The 23,794-nt window shown below is 38.8% G+C and overlaps 1 protein-coding gene across 2 annotated transcripts in view; it reads right to left on the reverse strand.

Annotated features, from left to right (window-relative positions):
- The window catches only part of Grm3 (glutamate metabotropic receptor 3), a 216,025-nt gene that overhangs the window by 119,744 nt on the left and 72,487 nt on the right, over positions 1-23,794 (reverse strand). Inside the window, exon 2 of one of the 2 annotated variants that reach the window (XM_036182443.1) lies at positions 18,439-18,568. The exons of the other annotated variant lie outside the window; for it this stretch is intronic. The gene's annotated coding sequence lies outside the window, so the exon portion shown is untranslated. The remainder of the gene's footprint in view (positions 1-18,438; positions 18,569-23,794) is intronic. 2 annotated transcript variants of the gene reach the window in all.

Here is a 23,794-nt window from a genome sequence, read left to right on the forward strand (position 1 = left end):
TTACCAAGTCATCTCTCCAGCCCTTGTGTTTCTTTTCTTTTTCCTTTTGAGTGAAAATCATCTCTCTCTACCAATTTCATGGATATTAATAATAGGCATATAGCATGCAACAAAAAGTTATCTGAGTGATCATCTAACCCAGGATTTATAAATAATTTCATAGCTGACCTTTGTTGTTATTGTTGTTAATTAAGTATCCTGGGACCTATTTCTTGAGATTCCTATGGAAGGATAGTACTCTGAAATCTACTTAAAAGCCTTGCAGTGTGCCCAGTCAGAAGCACTGATGTGGTCTGTGCCCCTGTCCTTAGAGGAGCTGTAGCCCAGAGGCAGGAGTTGCCTTGCTTTAGGCATCAAACTAATTAGCAGACCTGAAACTAGAACTCCACTCTCCTGTCATCCACTGGCTCTTCTTCTAAAACACCTTTTGTTCAGGTGATTTAGCAATGTACCCCCTGTTCTTCGAGGAAATGCTGCAGCATATTTACCTCTGTCCCCTGACACAGACTGTTCTGTCAAGTGAATGAGAGGTTGGCATGCTTTCAGAGAGACTGGGTGAAAGGGCCCAGAAGAATATCGTGTGAGGTGGAATTACAGTGGCACAGTGATGGCAGCTGACACTTTGCCGAATGACACAGTCACCCTCACATACCCACATATTCCTTTCTTTGTCTTCTTGCAAAGGTTGAATTAGAAATGAAGCATACAAGCTGGTCAATCTGTCCCTAGCTGGCATGCTGTACGACATGCCACACGAATAATGATGTAGTAAAAAACTGTTCTCATCACTTTGGAAGGAAGGTGACAGATGTCAATGGCATAATCTTGATGGAATGGAGTCAATGTTGAAAAACCTTTTGATGTACTTGTTTCTGTGTTGATGAGTTGTCAACCGCTTATTAGGTTGATTTTTTTAATAGCCCAAAGATCCATGGAAATCACCTCAGTGTGCATCTGCCATAATTTGAGTTTTAAATATCTAATGCTTTCAGGAAACTTATCGATTTTAGGGATTCATTTTATTTGAAGGGTTACATATATTCCCTTGAAATTTGATTTTGAACTGGCAAAAAGATTAGTGTCTTTATTCTGGTTAGGTCTTCTTTTACATTTTGTATTGGTAGCTTAGCTCACTGTTTGAAAGTTGTTATTTTGTTAAAAATTCTTGCCTTCTGCTCTGTCTTTGTGGCCACCTTTGAACCAACAGAGTATTGCTGTAGGATATTGTGTCGTCTTATCTTTTGTTCTCCAGTTTCCAGAGAACATGAGTTGTGCCTGGAATGAGTTAGTTTACATTTATTTGTTCCATTTTAAACTGGAAGATGTACCCTGCATGGAGTGATGAGCAGATTTTAGTAATTACCATTCTTATTTCTTCACAATCGGAATTTTAAAAACAGTTTCTAATGTTCCCATTTATATTTGCTTTACTATTTTTTGTAATTTCATATTTATTGGCTCTTCTTTCTCATCTGTAGACTTTTCATTTTTGTTTGATTAAATTTGATTACCCCTTTGGCACTTAGTTGAGGTTTGTATGTTTTGCCTTTGCTGTAAGTAAGCTTAATGTTTTGAATGTTTACAGTTGTGTCAGGCATATCTTATTAACACAAATAGAATCCTAGTGAGCTAGATGATATTAGTTATTCTCATGTTAGAAACCAGGAAACTCAAGAAGGAAATGAAGTCGTGATAACTGGACTAAACATGGTAGAAGGGTTTAATCATTTTCCGTTGTACTTAGGTATTGAATCTTCTATGCCTGACTTCTAGGTATACATATTGGCTGTTTCTACTTCAATTTTCTAAAGATGTATATAGTTCATTGTAAGTGAATTATTCTCAATATTAAAATCACCCAAGTTACTAGACTCTATCCCTAATATTCTAAGATAGGAAACATGTTGGGATTCAGACATTTATTCTTCTGTGAATCTTGAGCTTTTGCAGATGTTGCTGATCTTCAACCATTCTTTAAGAACTACTAATTTGTCTCATTTCTTTCCTACCTAGCTTGCTTTGCCTGAATAGAACAAGGTCCTATATAATATCAATAAACTAAGGAATTATTTTCATGGATTCTTTTCTAGGTAGTTCCTAGTTATGCATCATTGATGATTTCAGCCTTCAAGATCTAATGTGTTGATTGTTTAGTGTCTAAACTTTAAATGAAGCCTTCAGCTGAAAAGACCACATGTCACATTGATTCTCACATTTGTGGTAAGCTCCAATAATCAAGTCTTCCATAAGTTCAAGAGGAATCTATAGTACCAATGATTCAGATTGTACACACTGCTATGTAGGATTAGCCGTGCCCTAGCTCATTCATTTTGTCTCTTCCAGAAGACATTTATGAGTAGCGTGGGTTATTTTAATAGGAAGTGACAGTTGGTCAACATTTTGTGTGTTTGTGTGTGTGTGTGTGTGTGTGTGTGTGTGTGTGTGTGTGTTTTAGTTCTTTGATCATCTTCCCTGTTGACAGTTTTATCAACGTTGGGTATTTCTTGAGTCATTTGACAGAACTTTGAGCTGATACCAGTAAAATGACTAATTTTATTATTTGCTTAAGACAGATATGAAAGGGTCAGATAAACAAAGAGTTTCAGGGTATGGTATCCATGTAGGAAGAGCTACACGGTGTGAGGCAATCAAAGATGCTCAAGGAACATCTCCTTCTAAGGAAATGGTGCTGCCCTTCCATTTCAGGTCTACCTATTGGCAAATGTGAAGTCAGGAACTGGAGATATGATTTAAATAGTAGGTTTACTGTTTTCTAACCCAATGCTGAGAAAGTGCTCTGCATAATTTATTAAATCACTCAATTAATTCCTGTTGTATTATGAGTTTTTCCTTTCATGAATTAAACTTTTCATTACATCTGAAGCAATATACATTGCATAAGGAGATCAGGTTTAGAGTAAAATAATTATCTGATGATTTTTTTATGAAACTAATGAAGGATATGGTCTTGGTGTCCTCTTAGCTTCCCTTTCACTCTATTCTTTGATAAAATACAATAGAGAGCTTCTCTTCTACAGGAATGGTATGGTGTTTACATAAAGTTAAATACAATAATGTAATAAAGAGTAAAATGTCTGACTTATATTTGATTTCTGATTGGATCACAGGGAATCTAAATAAAGAAATAGCTGCCTTCATTCTCGTCCTTATCTTCTTCCATTCAACCATAGAAGCTAACTGCATCACTACTCTGATGCCTACAAAACATTCCCAGTACAATAAAACTTCTAAATCCAGGAAATGTTCTTCTGGCAGATCTAACAAGGGAGCATGTCTATGGAAAGGGGAGAGTGCGCCCCAGATTTCACATGGAAGTAACTGGGGCACACCGAAATCCTAATGTGAGGCTTTACCCTTCTTGCCTGTCAGCCTGTAGACTGATAGATGTGCCGTTTCACTAGAGATTTGTCATTGTATTCCACTGCCTCTTTTCCTGTAACTTCTCTACAAAACGTATTTATTTCTGTCTTATGGCCTGTCCCTACAGAGGCTGTTTGAACTCATCTTAGCTGCTAGCAAATTTCTGGAGGTCTGTGTATCTAAGACAGATGTGCCAGAAGAAGTCTTATTATTCTTCTTGGGTGTATTTTTGATGATGAACAAAGCAACCTTGTAGACTGAAGCTCATATGGAGAAAGCAAGTATTTAATGTGATCAATAACAACAACTACAAATGGAGCCCATCATTTTGTGCCTGGCGTCGTTAATATGTTTCATTCACGGGGTTGTTTACTATTTGTAAGAGATGTGAGAGGTGTGTATTATTATTTCTGTTCTATAAATGTAGCAGTCTGTATTCAGAATGGTCCACTAAGTCTCAACAGCTGCTCAAAATGAGATTTTTTTTTCAGAACTTTCGGAGGTTAGTTGTTCAGCCTGTGGTGTTCTTGCATAAGTTTAATTTTCCAGAGCCATATTTTTCATCCATAACACATACTGTCAAAGTGATTTGAATGTTAAGTATTGTAATTACTGCAATGACATATAGACAGTGGGTTGGTCTTTAGAAAACCTTAGCAATCACCAACGAAAGGCACCATCCATGTCTCAGATCATTCCTTCAAAATCATGTGTGTCTTTCATCTCAAGCCCAAGGAGATGCTTTCATGCTGAATTGAAATCTTACCTAGCAGGTGAATTTGTTTATGAATGGGTCATAGAAATTATTACTTTTGACAAATAGTTGGAAGGTTTTAATTAATATAGAGCATAGTCATAGTAACTTAGGATTTCTGATATGGTAAAAAAAAATACCTGTATTTTTCTGATGATCCTATTTAGAGTAGTTCATTAGATAGTAGGTTGAATTTTAAAAAGCACATTTAAAATTTTCAGTTTGCAAAAGGAAGAATGTGGATGTTGAAGAGTTGTGAGACAACTTTTTAGGTAGCCAACAAAATCCATTCTTTCCATCTGGTAAGTGCACATAGAAGACTGCATTTCTTGAATCCTTCACAACTAGATACAGCAGTGCCCCCGCATTCTTCTGGTGAGATGAGGGTAGGCTGCAGCTCAGGTAAGCCTCCATTGAAATGACTCCCATTCTTTCTTTGCTCTTTGGCTGAACTGAATACAGGCAGGGAATCTTTGAACTCACATGCAGAAAAGGCAAGACAGACAGGCAAAAGCTCCTGGGCCTCTTTGAGTCATTCCTGGAGAATGGTGATCTGAACACAAAAATTCTCAAGTGGAATTTACTTGAGGAAGATGTCACTTTCTTTCATGTTGAATATTATTCCCTTGTGACTTTATTTGTTACTGAAACTAATTAGAAATTTCTCATGAACTTTGGTAGATATGCTAATAATATTGGCTTTTGGCAGAAGCACTGCTTAACTTGTTCATCTCTTTTGATGGCTTAAGCCACAGAAAGAACAAGCCAGCACATGACCTCTGGATATCATCTAGAATCATCCTTCCTCACTTGCCCATCTGCCTTCACTTAAGGATGGCCCCGTCCTCCTGCCTCTGCAATCAATAAACGTTCATCAATCTTCCTTCCATACCTTGACACTCGTAACACTATCTCAATATTTTTCACTACTATATCATATCATGTACCATTCAGTCCAATTCAGAGAGTTTGGTCTACCAAACTCTAAGAGATTGGTGAGAAATTTATTGTCTTCAACTTATTCCATGCTATTGATAAGCAGAAAGAAGGAAGAGAAATGGAATTGAGGAGTTGTTTCCTAGTTCCATTTAACCAGCAGTTTAAAATGGCAGACTTGCTAATGAGCAGCAGAAGCGATGACTAAATGGTGCCTCCTACTTGCCTGGCATTGCTCCCAGAAAAGGAACTAACTCAATAATGAATTGACCCAAACCAGAGAGCAATGGGAATGATAGAGGGATCACAGGGCTTGGAAATATGCACACTATGTAATTAAGGCTTAATTGATTTTTTCAAACCATCTTTTTCTCATTCTTGGACAATTAGTAGCTAGAGGTAGGAAACTGCCTCTTTTCTGCCTTAGGACTTCCTGTGCCTCTTTACACATTCTTGATTCTGCAGCCTTGTACTGTTTTCATGGCTACTTGATGAAATTAACACTGTCGCAGAAAACTGGATTGTTTGTTATGTCCCTATGACATTTTTGCTTCATTAGAAATCCCTTCACTTTTACCCATCTTTATAGGTCAAACACACACACACACACACACACACACACACACACACACACACAGAGAGAGAGAGAGAGAGAGAGAGAGAGAGAGAGAGAGAGAGAGAGAGAGAGAGAGGAGAGAGGAGAGAGGAGAGAGAGGAATTTGGGAAGAAAGGAAGGCAGAGAGAGAAAGAGATGGTGAGGGAAAGAGAGGGTATACAGGAGCGCACTATGTAGTCTCCGCTGGCCTTGAACTCACTATCTCTTGCCTCAGGACCCTAAGTGCTGGGATTATAGGCATATGCTACCATGCCTGGTACTTTTTGAAATAAAGAAAATTAACTCTTATATTTTCCAGGAGGTCCTTTAAGATTCTATTATTATCTATCCACTTTTAAGTTGTGAATTTTGGTTCAATGCTCCCCATGTGCTGGTACATTTCTGCCAGGTACTCTTGGGAAAGATGAGAAAAGCCCCAAGTGCACTATTTCCTGAGTTTAAGCTAAGCCCTTGTTCTATAGACTGGAAAACTGGTTCTCTAGGGAGTGAGCTTCCACATTCTCAGCCATAGCTGCCTGTATCCTAAATTACTTTTCCCATGGAGACTCTTTCTATATTTAATGCTTTCAGACTTAGTTTTACTTCATAGCATTGTGGTTTCCATCTGGATTTGGAATCCAAAACTTTTGGAATCTACAGAAGTAATGTAAGTCTTGCCAGTCCATCCCTCTTGCCAAGTTTGGTGCTGAATGTCACTCAGCTACAAGTCTTCTGGGAAATGATCACCACCCAGGATAGTACTCCATCTGTCTTCTAAAGGTGCTTTTCCCTTCCTCTCCAACTATCATATACTCTGTTTGTATATGACCATTGGAAAGCTGAGTCATTTTAAGCCTTCCTTTTCTCATGTGGAAATTAGTATAGTGTTAATATCCATTTCAAAGGACTTTTGCAAATACAAAATTAGCCCTTGGGCTCTTATCTACCACATATTAAATGTTAAAAAATATTAGCTGTTATTTTTTGTTTCTTTTCTTGCTAATCTCATTATTCCTGTGTCATATCTGTGAATTGACATCTTGAACTGACCACATTGTTTAGAGATGAATACTGTTTCTGTAGCCAGGGTAATTTTTTGTCCCCCACTGCAGTCTGTTGCAGAACCTTTCCTTGCTATAGCATAAATTTTCCTATGCTCAAGTGTGTTTCATCCCTGCACGTAGAGGACATGGTATTTCTGCTCTTAGGGGACTTTTCGTATTGCTTTAAAATATTTATTCATGTTTCCCCCACTTCTCACTTGTAAGTTCTTCACAGCCAGAGAGATCAGCATTTGCATTCTTGTGTTTCATAATGTATCTCACAAATACCATCAGTACTCATATTTAGGATGCCTGAACGACTGTCCATCTAGAATATAATATAAAATTTCTTAAAATTGAATTCTTCATAACTTTTCTGTTAAAGTGTTAATAGTTCTTAGTTAATAGATTGTTAGTTAATAGGATTTATTAATTAATTTTTATTAGTTTAATAGATTTTGTTATTCAAAATTGATTGACTATTATTAGATTTATGTTACCCAACATATCAGAAAACATTTCTATGTAATTTGAGAGAGGCAGGGTAAGAAGCGCAGGGGAAATGGAACATAATGTTTCTGTTAAAATAGGGCATTCAAATAAATAAAAAGAATAAGGCTTTTGGCAGAAACTCCCAAATTTATCTGAGGAAACTTTTGGTGGCCCACTTTGCTTGATAATTGGGAATAAAAATATGTGGAATTCCTAGGTCCAGGTTGTGGGAGATCTTTGGGGGAAATATCTGCTAAGTCTTATACAGTGTTTGGAGCTTCTGGAGAGGTTTCCCAATGTTAGTATAAGAATATGGAATCTCTAAAGCTAAGCAGGGTGTTGGTGTTCAAGCACACATGTGTGAGCACACCTGTGCAAATATGACAGATTGGCCAGTCTGGAGCCAGGGAACTCTTGAGAATCAAGTTCTGAGTTCAGGAGGGAGCGAATTATGCTGCTGACCATAGGGACTAGAAAGAGTGCAATTGATCATTATTCCATAGAAAAGGCAACTTGACTTGTGACTTTTATTCATGGGCAGAAGGAAAAAAAAAGATCAAAGAAGATTCCCGGAGTTCAAACCCAAGTGAAAATGTAGAATTACAAATGGAAAGGGGAAAGCGAGGCGGAGGGCTTCTTTGAGCTCAGCTTTGGAATCTGCGAAGGCAGTGTTGGATATGTGTCCAATCAGCGGCCCAGAATAGGGGCTGTCGGTCTCCCCAGGATGATGACAATGAAGCAGGCATGTGGAGAGAAGGACTGAACCCAGTATTTAACAAGCTGGTAGAGAATGATGGCATTGTGCAGTCTGGCAGTCATAGACAGAGATGGAAAGATGTCCAAACTTGTGGGCCATCCTTTCCCAGGACAACCCATGACAAGTTTAAATACCTTCGCACCATGGCTCCTATTTACATGGTTTCTTTGTTTGTTAAGGGATGCTGAAGATTGTGTAAAGAAAAGATTATCTAAAGAAAGTTGTTGACTATTTTGATCAAAGCAAATAAATAAGTAAATATTAAACACTTTTATTGTGAATTTAAAATAACTTGTTTTTCTATAAAGAAACATGCAACTACTTTGCCTAGTTGCTGTTGGAGATGTATATGTGTAATATCACACATATCCATATAAAATTACCATTTTATTTTAAGTTAAAACCTAAGCCATAAATGAATTGTCTTACTGCAAGTGAAAAGAGTTATCAAGACTTTAGAAGCCTTAGCTTGTTTTTCTTGTCACAGCAAAGTATTTGGAGTCAGAAGCATAAAACAGTGCTTCATTCAGAACCATGTTTCTGACATTGATGGGATAGAGTCACTTCTGTGCTGGTCAATAGATGACTCAAAGAGAAATATGGCTGATCTGTCGTGAGAAATATGGCTGATCTGTAGTGAGAAATAAGTAGTAGCAGGGGCAACTTTGAAATGCCAGGTCCTAGTGTTTAAGGAATATTGGAATAAATGCACTTAACTCACTTCTTCCTCCCAATATCCTCATGCAGTAAAATCTATCAACATCTCTCTGCAGATGGCAGGTGAAGAAATTATTTTGTGGAGACAGCAGAATTAGAATTCAAACAGATAGCCTAACATAACAGTTAAGAGCCCATGCTAATACCTGTTACATTGCACTGTTTCTGGGAGCCTTCCCTTCCCTTCCCTCCCTTCCCCTCCCTTACTTCCCTTTCCTTCCCTTTCCTTCTTTAATTCCTTTATTCCTTCTTTTTTTTTTTTTTTTTTGAGACAAGATTTCTCTGTGCAATACTGGATGTCTTGGAACTCTCTAGACAGACCATGTTGGCCCTCAGACTCAGAGATCCCCCTACTGCTGGGATTAAAGGCATGTGCTACCATGCCTGGCTCCATCAACATTCTTTAACTGAATTGATCACACAACAAGAAGCTGAAAAGAAATAATTTTAGGTGATTATATCTGCATAACTATAAAGGCAGAACCAGAGTAGAAAAACAAATGCAAGTTTCTTAGTAGATAAATGGACTGCAGCAACAGTAAAGTTCTTGTCTTGGAAACAAAAATTCCCTTGAAAATGAATGAACAGAATTGGACCCCAAGCATCATCACAAACTCTGTGGCAATGATTGCGTATCTTTGCCCCTGCATTTCACGTTAGGAGGCTTGAACTTAATTGTTACATCATCGGTTTCATTGATTGCTCATTAGATAAATGATAATATCCTAGCCAGGAGAACAGATGTGGACTTGGATGCCCTGCTTCTTGTATAGCGGATGAAGGACAGTGAGCATACAAAAAGAGTCACACCTGAGCACTCAGAACTAACAGGACCAGCAGGAGCCTGTTGAGAATAAAGAAGGAGATGATACAAAGGGCAGTTGGTTATGTAGTGGGCAACCATCCTGGAACCAGAGCTTTGGGAATCTTCATATGTGGTAACTGACTTGACTAGTCTATGCCTTTGGTTTACTCAATAACTTCATTGCTGCTGGAAGGGAGCAAGTCTCAGGATATTGTTTACAGTTTCCCAAATTCTCAAGACATCCAGCAGAGGAGTGGATTGGGGGGTAGGGACAGAGGGGGCTAGAGAGAGGGACTGGGAGGAGAGGAGGGAATGGAAACTGTGGCCAGGATGTAAAATAAATGAATGAATTTATATTTAAAGAGTTTGAGTTTCTTACATACCATTTTACATTGTCTACTGTAGGAAACTGACCAAACAATAGCCATAGACCAAGGTATTGCTAAGGAAGCCATCCTAAAAACTATCTAGAAGGTACTTGGAAGAATACTCATCAGAAAAAAATTGTAATATTTGAGCCCTTAGATATAGTTTATATACATCATCTGTGTAGACTTTTAAGGTGAGTACCATTTTAAGGTATTACATTCTAAGTATTACCCATTATGATTTTTTAGGTTATGATTGATGAACTTTTTGAATGAAAAATCAGGAATGTGAACCTGTAGGTAACAATAATCACCAGCCTGGCACTATGCCCATGGGCTTAATAGTGGCATAAATATGGGGATAAGCAAGTGCTTTCTGATGGACTTAAGGCCTGCTCCATAGGAGGAAATTCATGTTTGGTATTGTAAATCTGGTAAGAATTCATGTCACTGGAGCCCATAGGCTCTAGACAATACCACTGGTGTTTTACTAAATGTACATTGTACAAATTGCCTTCTCTATACACATCTTTAAACCAACAGATTATCATAGCTGTTAATCCTCATCAGAAGAGTCTTTGTGCAATGCACAGCAGTTAACATAGAGACTCTACTGGTCAAAATACAGAGAACAAGTGTCTGTGGCGTTCTCAACAGGAAAGGCAACAACTATTCCATACCCTTTTCCCATAAGACTTAGGGAACATCATGGAAGAAGAACAGAGAAAGTTCAAGAACCAGAGGGCTCAGAGGACCAGAGGAAAACAGTGCCTCTCAGTGTGGCCGAACATTTGCATTCATTAATTCAATGAAGCTGCACAAGACCTACCCAAGAGAAACCAGCCAGCCTTCCATCATGGGCAGGGAGGGTCACCGCTTCCTACCCTTAACTGGTGCATAGAAGGGTAAATACTGATTCAGTTTTGCAATATGATATTATGCCTTTGTACATAGTAGGTGAAAGAAAATGCAGAGATGTGGAAACCAAAGGAAGTCTCAGTGACTTGTAGGAGTCAGGAGTCAGCCAGAGGAGGAAGGAGTGGAGCATTTGTGAAGAGAGAAAAGCTTAGACTTTTAGTAGGGCTAAGGCTCTTGCTAAGGGCCAGGCTAAATTAGATTTCATATGTCTTCACAAAGAACTTAGTTTTCAACTGCCTTGGTTAAAATGACATTTCTTCCATAATTTTCCCTGTCAAACTATTTGTTCTTTTCTTACCATGCACCTGTGCCTTCCATGCTTATCTTCCTCTTGCCTGCTTTATTTAATTTCCCTAGAGAGGGTAATTTCCCTGACTCCAATTTGTACTATTTCTTAATGTATACGGTCTGTCTTTGACTGGGCCTTGTTGTAATTTTTATTAATTCTGTTGGGTTTCCTCTCAGGTCTATGCTCCCCTGCTTCAATTCTAGTTACAGCTTCAAAATTACCTATCTTAGTTTTGATCCCTATTTCAAGGGCAGGAGTCTTTTCTGACCCGTGACTATGACTCTTCCATCATGGATGTTGATGATTTCTCTTACAAAGGGCAGTATAGCAGAGAAATTACATTAATTCACAACAGATTCCTGAGTTAGGTGCATGAAAAATGTAGAATATGGGAGCAAGAATGTGCGTGCAATTGCAGTTAGTGACAAAAGAGGCCATGAGTTTGAAGCAGAGTAGGGAGGGGTATGTGGGAGAGTTTGGAGAGAGGAAGGGGAAGGGGGAAATGATGTAATTACATTATAATGTAAAAAAAAAAATCCAGAATACAAAAATTAAAAGGAGGAATTTTAACATTCTCATTTTAATTACATGTTTGAAAGGTGAGTTTTGTTCCAGGAGACAAGAAGGAAGGAGTTCTGGGGTCGAGTTTTATATATTTCTTGGTAATGGTGGTGATCTATAAAATTACCACCAGGGAATGAAGAGTAAAGGCTTAGTGATGGTGAACTAAGTTCAGAAAAAGAATTTAGAGGGGAAGTAGGATGTGTGAGGATGCAAAAACTGAAACTGAATTCACACAATGCTATTGAGGATCAACTCTGAACCACAGACCACAATGGGATGCCCACCTAAAACCTGAGGATAATCAATGATGGAATTTTCGCCATCAAGGAGTTTGGGGGCAGTAATCTCCTGTTTGCTGTGAGTTTGTCTTTAGCCTCAGGAGCAAGAATGCTCTTGTGATTTGGAAAAACATTATTATGAACAGAGAGGTCCATTGCTGAAGGAAATGATTTCTGTTCCTAATTGAAAGTAAACATTAGTCCCTCTCTGAATGTACTCTGTCATGCTTGTGAGCTAAAACTACTAAAATCCTTCATAGACCCAAAGATGAGGCACAGATAAAATTATAGATCATCAAATTATGTCATTGGAAAACTTAGGTCTGATAGAAATTTTATCTAGCACGATCGGTAGCTGTATTTAAAGTAAAAAAAAATATTTTATAGGTTCTGTGGACTCATACTTGTCCCCAAAACTCTTACTTTAAAGCATAATTTCCACTGTGAAGAGATTTGGAATACAACCTTCAAGACATAATTAGACCATGAACATACCCATTGCTAAACACATCAATAGCTCAACCTACCGCCTTGAGAGAAAAAACTAAAGCAGTAGCTCTTTCTTTCCATCTCCTATTTGTGGGGAAAAAGGAGGGGGTAGTTCTTACCAGTAACGAAGTCAATCAACATTAAGACTTTAACTTCCTAGCCTCCAGGACTGTGTGAAATAAATAAGCTAGTTTTTTAAGCTACCTAGTCTACTGTCATCTATTACAGCAGCCCAAGGAAACCACCATATCAGTTCTATACCAGAAGATGAGAGGTAACTATACTTTGTCTACTCTTGCTGACTGTATCTTTCAAAGAGAACTGTTGTATACTGTCTTACAATGAGACTTAATCATTGCCCATTGATAGTGAGGGTCATTTTCTCCTACCTTTGACTCTGGGAAAGCTTGTCTTCACCAAAAGGATGTTAGAGAAGTGATGCTGTGTGTCTTATGAGGATGGTTCATGAGAGGATGAGCCTCTTACTGGTTTTCTGTAACAGTTACACTTGAAGTGAGAGGTACCATGTCAGAAGGTTGATGTTCTTGAGGGTGCCATACCCTTCTCAAACATCAGGCTCAGACCTGATAGCATCCTAGATAATAGCTGTTTCATGCCCCTGGGATTCGGGTGGTAGGTTGTACAGCTATGGCACATGGCACTACCCTATGATTAAGCTTTTTCACACATCATTTCACCAAATCATCCAATTAATCTTTAAAGATAAGTCTTTCTGCCTCAGTATTCCAAATAAGTAAATAAAGACAGAGAAGTTAAGAAACTTGAAGTTTTAGACTTTAAGTGGAAGTACAAGGAATCACATCAAGATCTGGCTAAACCCAATGCCTGTGACTTTGGGTAGTGATAAGTATTTCCAGTCCACTGATGTGAAACATCTGGCAATGCTAATATTCAAGCCTCTAATTTCAGTGAAGCATGTTAAACTAAAATAAAATTAATTCAAGAACTATGGTCCTTCTTGTATTGTCTACCACTATGCAATGTGAACTAAATTCCCTAAGTAATACTGTAGTGGTTTAGGGAGGCAATTTCTAGGGACATACTCAGCATAGCATTTGTGTTGGCTCACGGGGCAGTAAATTAATTGACATTGTTTTTGTATATTTTCTAATACTCTCCACTTAAACATGTCGTCCACATAAAGATGCCTGTTAGGAACATGCTATTTGCCATCCATGCATCAGACTTTGCATTTTAAACAATATCCCCAGGTGTTTGAAAGGCACATTAGATTTTGAGGAACTCTAATGTGACTGATTTTGGCGCCCATTTAGGAAAAGTTCCTAACTACAAGGTAGTCGATTTGTCACTGAATTCTCCAATGTGCTGTTATGACAATATCCACAGTGCTCCCAGAAAACGATTTTAGAGCCTGAAAATTGTGTCTTTAAGTCACTTCTTGTGGAATCTACAGGCAATATGAGCTTTGAAACTTGGTGTTTCATTCTGCAATAATGAAAGGTAAATTCCATTAGTTCCTTGCTTGGAAAAAATTATCTCCTAAATCTTTCCCAGACATCCTACATATTAATCTCTCAAGAGTTAAACAGTTTTACATATGGGATTGTAAAGGAAATCAACAACCAGCCTGTTAATTTATTTTCAAGGATGGTAGAGGAGAATTATGAAATCTATTTACTTGTGTCTTCTTGGCAGTTGACTTAGACACAGAAAATGTAACTGAGATGGGAGTGACCCCTTATAAGTTGTACATCCAAGTGAGTGAAATGTGGTAAGCAAAGCACTCCACTTTGATAAAAAAATGCATTTTCTTTTATAATTTGCCACCCTTATAACTAACAAACAAAACTGTAGTGATGCTCTTGTAAGTCATGTGAATTTACAGGGGTAGATCTAGGGCTCAGGATGAAGGCTGCAACTCTGGTAGAGATATCCTCAGCATGTCGGACTTTTCTGCTTAACGATGTCTAATCACCTTTGCCAACCGTCTTGAACCAAGCATTGTCCTTCCACAAGAAAACTGCCCTTGTGGCCTCAGCCACTGTGTAGCTTCCTAATATAAACTATGATAATGAGATGCAAATATAGTTTAAGTGTCCTTTAGTGAAGGGCAGTTCTTACTCTTTTGTTATCCTCTCTGGGCCTGCTTTCTCGTTTTCTTTTCTATAGAAAAGGGATGAGTATTCATACCCCTTTTCCCTGTCAGATTTAACGAAGCTCATCCAGTCACCAGTCCAGGAATTTCAAGAAACATTCATACTGAGCTACAGTATTTTGTTGGACTCCTCCCTGGCTGATATGTATTATAAGATAGTATGCATAGATAACAAATTGAGTTCAAATACATGCTCATAATTAGAGAGCATCACTACAGGTTTCTCAAGTACTAGAATATAATCCCTCCTTAGCTCTTCTCTAGACTAGATGATTCCAATTTCTTCTACCCTTCCTCACAGGTGCCATTTTTCTTTCTCTTGGTCACCATTATGGCTATCATTGGAACCATATTTCACACGCTACTTCATGTTTTTACAGATATAAAATTCAGTAGGAGATGTTATATCTCCCAGGGTTTTCTCCATAAGGAGAATAATAGAATGATCACGTCCTTGAGAATCATTCAACAAATACAATTTCTATATCATCTGACATTTTGTTGTCATTTAAAGAAATTACTTGTACCAAGTGCAAAATTAAATTTTGTAGAGTGAATAATATTAATAGTTATATCACTTGAAGCTATTAAGTCTGCAGTAGGAATGACCAACTACAGGTAATTTTTTTGAAATGGGAGACAATGATGTGGCAGAAATTATTGATTAAAGATAAGAAGTTTCAGACCTCTAATTAATGAGCTCTCTTACCTTGGAACTATCACAGTGGGGCTACCTGTGGTGGTACTGTGTTCCAATATATTGTACACCCTAATAAACTTATTTGGGGTAAGAACAGAGCATCCACTAGATATAGAGGCCAGAAAATGGCACACATGCCTTTAATCCTAGCATTCAGGAGGCAGAGATCCATCTTTGAGTTCAAAGCTACACTGGAAACAGCCAGGCATGGTGATACACGCCTTTAATGCCAGGAAGTGATGGCAGAAAGCAGAAAGGTGTGAGGACCAGGAACTAGAGCCTGGTTAAGCTTTTAGGCTTTTAGCAGCAGTTCAGCTGAGATCCATTCGGATGAAGACACAGAGGCTTCCAGGATCAGCTGAGAAATAGGCAAGGTGAGGTGGCTGTGGCTTGTTGTGCTTCTCTGATCATCCAGCATTCACCCCAATACCTGGCTTCAGGTTTGATTTTATTAATAAGATTCATGCTACAGCTACTAGAAAGCACTGTCTGAATATGTGACATAGTGTGTGCCTTGGCAGCTCATACCCATGTTAGTTTGTTCTTGAGCCATTGTACTGATGTTATATACAAACTGAAGTCTGCTTAGAAACTAGCTTTTAAGAGCAGGGACAGAAACCTTGTAGCCTTAAATACAGTTCCTCACAAGTCTCATGAGTGTATAACTCAGTGATAGCCCATACAGGTGCATTATAATGAGCCTTTTAAAAATAATAGACCTGGTGCAATGAATCAAAATTGCCAGTGGCAGGAAGGGAAAGGAGCTGAAAAGATTGTGCTTTCTTTCTTTTCTTTCTTTCTTTCTTTCTTTCTTTCTTTCTTTCTTTCTTTCTTTCTTTCTTCCTTTCTTTCTTTTTTATTTTTTTTGGTTTTTTGAGACAGGGTTTCTTTGTGTAGCTTTGTGCCTTTCCTGGAACTCACTTTGGAGACCAGGCTGGGCTCAAACTCACAAAGATTTGCCTGCCCCTACCTCCTGAGTACTGGGATTAAAGGCATGCACCACTACCGACCAGCCTTAATTTCATTTTCTTTTTCTTGTTTTGAGATGCCGTTTCCTCCTGGGGGCCCTGTTGTGAACACGGAGGGATCCTGACTTATAGAGCACGAAGTGCCCCACCAACTTCGCTCTTCTAGGAATCAGACTTTCCCCTGTGTCCTCCATATTTTTCAGTGATGTTCCTTCTCAAAGGAGCTCAGTGACCTCACACTTGCCATGTAGTGGGTTGGGCTTCCTCTGCCTTTCACCAGCTAAAGCATGCTTCTCAATATGCATCCAACTTTTCCTATTAGTTTACACTGCATCTAATCTTGGCACCATCCTCTTGACAAGGTGACAAGCACACTTCAGTGAGGATTGTATGGAGATGATAATCCAAGCCAGGAGCTAGTGGGGGAAATTTAACACCTTTAAGCCCACTGGCAGCAATTCCTCTCATGTATTTCTGTGTAGCATAGTGTTGTATCCACATCCAAGGAACTACATATTTTTCATGCTTAATTTTAGATTTAATTCAGCAACCTAAATTTAAGTCCAAATTATAAAATTGCAGTTCTAGAAAAAAAATAACACATGACCTAGTATGCACTAAGCTACTCTTATACAGGAGAACGTGTTGCCTAGAAGTGTTTAGACATTATTTTATCAGACTCTTTTTCAGGCACGTTCCAGTATGCTCAGCTTTGCTTTTATTCATTGATTCTTATGTGTATGAGCATTTTGTTTTCACGGATGGCCATGTACCAAATACAAGCCTGAGTGTCTATGGAGGCCAGAAGAGAGTGTGAATCTCCAGGACTGGCATTACAGACAACTGTTAACTGTCATGTGGGTACTGGGAATGTAACCCAGGTCCTCTGGAGGGACAGCTAGTGTTCTTAATCATTCAGCTGTCTCTCCAGGCCCACAGATTCATTTTTGACATGTGTTTGGAAGCGTTAGAGATTTCTAGGGTTTTTAGAGGTCAAATGAATGCCTTGTAGATTTCTCCCTTACATCTAAGAAGCCACGAGGAAGAAATTAAAATCTCATCAGCAAATCAGCATGAAGTCTGGGATGCTGGAAATTGTCATTTGTTTAATGCCATGCTCCAAGCAACCCTTCTTCTCAGCAAAATAATTTGCTACTGATTGGGTTCTAAACAATGGGAATTCTTGAGAGGATGGATATCTCTTCAGCCAGTGGGCAATCAAGCAAGTTCATAAACTGGGTGTGTCTCGAAGAACTAGACAACTTATTTGTGGAATATTAACTCCCCGTGGGGTCTGAGCTAAATGAACACTTGGCCAGGTTACCTAAATCAGCACCTTTTCTCTCTCCATTGCTTTGCTTTTTATTTCGCTCAGCACTGGGAGAACTTGCTTGTTTGTTGATTGCCTGATTGCCCCTGCCACTGCGTAAACTGTAAGAAACTGTTTGTTTATTTTATCTCTAGTATTTGAAAGTTGTCTTGTAAATGGAATAAATATTGAATGAACAAGTGAATGAGCAAACACTTTCATACGAAAATCTAAGGAGTGCTACTGATTAGGTTTTGAACTTTTGTGATATACATGTGTGTATGTGCATGTATCACACTAGTTCATACTCAGTGTGTTACAGTGTTTGGGTTGGGGAGGATCTCACTGGTAAAATGCTGGTGGGAAGCTCTAGGTAGAAATAGTGTGGATAGATGAAGAGTTCAAATGGAGCTGCTGAGCTCCATTACATGTATTTAATGGCATAGCCAAGACACCCCTATAAATTCCTATGTAACATTCTCTTATTTCCTGGTGTCTAGTGTATATTTAGATGAACTTTGTATCTTCAGTGTCAAGTATTCTTTTATTCATTCAGATAGGAACGTATTCTGAATTCTATTGCCCAGGTGCCTCCTGATATCTAGAGCTGTTTTGATCAGTTGCTCCAGGGTCCTGTCTCATTGTTGCCTCACTGGTGTGTCAATTCAATGTGCTCTCACTACAGAACGCACCAGACAGTGCCGCCTCCTCCCTGCACTTGTCATCCCATAACCATATTTCAGTGTCCCGCCAGCTGTTTATTAAAGACACCCTGTAGTTTTATTAATATTCTCTCCTTTCATCAATCATTGGCCTTCAGTTGCCATCATCCAGTTTATTGCCAAAACAGTCTTTGGGTTTTCATTCTTCTGCCGTCATTACCACCACTTTAGTCCAAGTCACCGCCACCTTCCCTTGGGACTATTGTGGTAACTTACCTTGCTTTTCCACTGTTGTTCAATGGTGATCTCTTTCTGGGGTATGTTCCTGGGGCCCGGTGGGACCTTTCCAGATCTGGCTCACTCCTACTTTTCTCAAGTTATAGGTGGTTCATCCTTGCAATTTGTGCTGTAAAAGGGGGCGGGGCAGAGCTCTAGAGTTAGAGCAAGGCATCTACCTATTAACTATTTTATTAGCGTGCTTGAGTCATAGACTTCGGGATGTTTGACCAGTTAAGATTCCTCCTCCTCCTCCTCCTCCTCCTCCTCCCTCCCCTCTCCCCTCCTCTTTACACTGTTAGAGTTTCACAGAACAGCTTTCTCATCCTGAAGTCTCCCTAGATTTTTCTGTTAGATGTTCCTATAAGAACTACACAGCTGACCTTTGGTGTCACTCATTCTTAGGGAAATTTGTTCAATAATTGTCTTCCTCCAAAGTAAAGATTCTTTTTTCTCACATAGTAAATATTATATCATGTTGAAGGAATAAGTGGATTTCACTTCTTTCCACAGTCATTGATTTCTGGGCTGGCAGACATACTTCGGGGGAACTTGAGATCCAAATCCATCCAAACCCACTATAGACATAGTGCTGTATTTTGTATCAGCATGTATTGCAGCCTTTATCAAATTGCATGGTACTTTTGTCACTGGTGGTTTGAAAGCAGAGCCGCGTGTTCCTGTCTTTGTATGCCTCAGCGAAGTCAGCACTATCAGCTGCACATACAGTATTCATTTGAAGAAATTTCTGAGAGAAGCAAGAGAATTAAGGACTGTTTTTGTCAGTCTTTGGCTTTGTAACTTTCGAGGGCACTGAAGAATCATGAGGCTGTGTTTTAGACAAACAACTAGAGAACCCATTTGCTGTTTATGGAGCCTCAGTAAGTTAGTCTTTTCTAGAGTTTTTCATCACTTTAAGGAAAGTGGATATGATACCTCATGTCTGTAACCTTGACACTTGGGGAGTTGAGGCATGAAAATACTCCCAGTCTGAGTCCAGCCTGAGTACTGTGAATTATTGGCCAGTCTGGACTACAGAATGAGATCTTGTCTCAAAATAGAAAAGTCTGATATGTCATGAAAAAAAAGAAATGTTCTTCAAGGTCCTGTTGTTCTTTTTTCTTACTGTCTCTAACACATGTACAAATCACTCCAAGGGTCAGCTTATGATAAATGTGTTTGTTTTTCAATGTGTATTTAATTGACCAAGTCTTTAATTGAAATCTTAGGCAATGTTTAGTTAAGATAAATTGTAATATGGAATTCATGTATGCATGATATTGCTTGCTTTACAACACCAAGATTGATGCAGGGCTTAAGGTCAGGTAGGCTGACATATATAAATGGTAACAGATTTCCATTTTAATAAAAGTTTGTTAATAAAGCACATTTAAAGCCTAAAATATTATACTCAGCAATGAAGGCATTAATTTTGCTTATACAACACTATTCATACTTGTAGGATTTTGACAGTTTTAGGAATCCATGAGAATTAAGAGGCTTCTTACAAATGAATGCACATTGATAAAGATGCCCTAAGTGAGACTTCTTTTTTTTTTTAAACTGAGCCTATATTTTCTTCTTAAAATCATTGAGAGTGAAGACAGTATGTGCAATGTTTTACAATGACTTTTTGATGTGTTCTTCCTGTTCTGAATACTCCCACTTTGCTTTTGAAATCAATAATGCTGCAGATTTTTACCTGTTCTTTAACATTTCAAAAGCCCTTCCCTATCTTCTCACAACTAGAATTAAGTAAGCCTTGGCAAACTTTTATCTCCCAGGTCTTAACACTGTACCTCAGATTCTCCACTGATCTTGTTTGCTTTCTGGAAGGCAAGGCATTTAAAAAGAGCTAACCGGAGGCCAGTAGGCACATCAGTCTTAGATAACTCGATTTTTCAATTATTGCTAGTATTTCAACTGGGCAATAAAAACCTCAAATGGCTTAGTTAGTCTCATCAATTTATATCAGTCATAAGGCAGCATCCTCCTTCGCAAGGAGAAGCTGGCGAGGAGAGTAGTCAGGATAATGACAGGATGGAGCGACGGCCACTTGCTGTTGCTTGTTCTGTGTCTGTCTGTGTTTATCAGATTGCAGGTAACAAATGCCGTTCTGGATTTAAAAGCCATTGCTCACACATACTTGAATGGAAGGAAGAGGGAACAGATTGGCATATTTCACTGTGGGGACATGACATTTAAAAGCAATCAACTTCATTTCTTTGACAATGGCATCTCTTTTGGATCAAAATCAAATTGATTTCCAGGGAGTCAGCACAGGCCAGTGCTGAGATCCAGGCACACACTAAACAAATGATTCATTTTGTAATGAGTCCACTAGCTAACATTTTTGATGTATACTTGCTATGTGTTTGCACATGTATTTGGTGATATATTGTGTACCCTAATAAAATTTGCCTGAAAATCAGAGAACAGAACAAGCCACTAGATTAATCATAGACGCCAGGCAATGGTGGCATACACCTTTAATTCTAGCACTCAGGAGGCAGAGATCCCTTTGAATCTCCATGAGTTCAAAGCCACCCTGGATTACAAGAGGTTGATTCAGTCTAGGAGAGAAACAGCCAGGCAGTGATGGCACACATCTTTAAACCCAGTATCTGGGAAGCACACATGCCTTTAATCTCAACACTAGGAAGGAAGTAACATGGCTGGGTGGAGAAAGTTATATAAGGCATGAGGACACAGGAAACAGATTTTCGGTAGAAGCCCTTTTCGGCTTTGGCTGAGGACTCAGAGACATTCAGTCAGAGGATTTGTAGAGTTGGCGAAGTGAGAAGTAGTTATGGCTTGTTCCTCTGTGTCTCTAATCTTTCAGCATTTACCCCAAATGTCTGGCTCTGGCATTTTATTATAAGACCATTTAAAATTCGAGCAACACAAGCATAGGAGGAAGAGAATATTATTAAATCACTACCCAGAGAGCAAAGAGTTAATAATCAGGGAGCCAGAACTTATGCCCAAGTATAACTAGTTCAACTTCCAATTTCTCTGTTTTGGTACCTAATTATACTAGAAAAATCAGTCTATAATCTGATTTCTATCTGAAATCAGAAAGACATTGAAAGACACTGATCATGTCAGCATGACAGGGGCAAGTGAAGCAAATATTTACTTTTCTTGTTAGGGGTAGTCAAATTGTCACAACAGTTCATTGGAGACTGTTCTTCTAATGCTGAGATAGGCTTACATTCACCCATGTTCGTGCTCACCCCTTTCAGGCATTAGATGCCTCTCATCACCATTAAGATACAGATAGATAAGGCTATTAGGACAATTTAGAGTTCTAGGTTTAGAAAAGATTGGGCTTCAAATATTTTTTCCTTTTACTAGATGTTTGATCTCTTAGTATTTCTCAGTCTGAGTTTTCTTTTCACATTATCTAAGTAAAGAGTTGCTTTGAGCTGGGCAGTGGTGGTGCACGTCTTTAATCCCAACACTCAGGAGGCAGAGTCAGGTGGATCTCTGTGAGTTCGAGGCCAGCCTGGGCTACAAAGTGATATCTAGGACAAGCACCAAAACTACACAGAGAAACCATGTCTTGAAGAAAAGAGTTGTTTTGAGTATTAAGTGAAAACTCATATAATATATGTAGGAATGCAAGTGCTCAGTAAATATTCTCCTAACCACCCCCCACCCCGCATCTCTGTTTCTCTCTCTACGTTCTCTTCTCTCCCTTCTCTTTCTTATGATCTACCACTGAACCCATCTTTTCTTCATATCTTTTCATCATCAAAGAAGCTCAAGTTTATGAGTTGCGCCTCTGACCTCCACATTGACTTTGACTTTCTTGAATCACATTGGAAAAAACTTGATAGTATGTATCTCCACTCACCAGTCACTAAAGGCCACCTGATTTACATGCCAAGAAGTATAACATTTGATCCAAAGTTGATCCAGAGTTTTGGTGATGAAAAATGCCAAATAACTGCTTGCTTCTGTGATTTATTAATCTGGCTTTAAATAAAAATGCAACTGTCACTACTTCCATATATCTTCTTTTCATTATAGTCTCCTTAGCCTATTTCTCTTTTTCAGTCCTTACCTGTTTAAATGCCATTGAAAATGACGGATGAACATTTCATCTTTGTATTCTAACCTAATACGCCCTGACCTTTTAGAGTAAACCAGAATCTTGGAATTAAGTTCTAGATTTATTAGAATTTTTTTTTAAACCATGACTCAGGTAGATTTAGTTTGGAAGGTCACCAATGTGGATTTTCATCTGGACCATTTCATGACTTGACTGCATTTCAACCTTCCAGCCCATAAAAGCTTGGTAGACATTGATTTTGTGCCAATACATGTTAATTTCTGAGAACATACGACCTGGAAATGAGTCTGAAATGACACTAAACTCTGACAAAGGAGATAGACTTGCAGTTGTCTTAAAAGGCATTTACTGAGCCCCTACGTAAAACTCCTGGCACCTTACATACAGAGTGCCATTTAGCTCTGAGAGCAGACAGCAGTGAAAAGGACCAGGTCTTAGACAGGCTCTTTTATAACTTTACCTCTTTGAGGGGAAAATAGTCTTTAAAACAAACAAACAAATAAATATGGACTTGGGCTGCCCTCGAAAGTCAGAAAAGCTTCCTGTGGCTGTGAGTAGTAATTAGTACAGAGGCCCCTATCTGCTCAAAGTTCTGAGAAACAGTGACAGTGAGGGTATGGGACATATATATCAACCTTTCCTTCTAAGATCAGAGATCATTGTGCAAATTGAGTCAGAAAGGTTGTAAAAATCAGAAGTTGGGGAGGGTCTGAGGGGAAAACTACCTTTTGGACATTACAGGACCAATATATTCTCAAGCTCACAGAGTCATTAGTTGCCCGCACAAGATTAAAGCTAGTCAATGTTCCAGAACAGAAAGAAGAGGGGCTCAGGAGTCCCCACCCCTAAATGGGGAGCTATTGAAAGTTGATTGCTTCTTGGGGAGGAAGACTCAGTTTTTTCAGTAGGGTGGAGGTTGGATTGAATTTGGGAAGAGTTTCAAGGAGGCGTTGGATGTGAATAGAAACAGAATACATTGTATGTCTGCATGAAAGACTCAAAACTAATAAATACTACATTAAATTCCAGCATGGATGAGCAGGGACTACCAAGGACATACCTGCGACCTAGAAGGAGCTCTTGGCAGTTTACAGCTTCTGGGGAAGGAGAGTCACTTTTCCTTGGCCACTGCCAGATTACCTCTATCCCAGTGCATGACTCCATTCCCATGCATATGTAATATAGACAGCACTAACTGGACTATATGGACACAGAGAGAGACAGAGACAGAGAGAGAGGAGAGAGAGAGAGAGAGAGAGAGAGAGAGAGAGAGAGAGA

Source organism: Onychomys torridus, chromosome 3, assembly GCF_903995425.1.
Source record: "Onychomys torridus chromosome 3, mOncTor1.1, whole genome shotgun sequence".
NCBI lineage: Eukaryota > Metazoa > Chordata > Mammalia > Rodentia > Cricetidae > Onychomys > Onychomys torridus.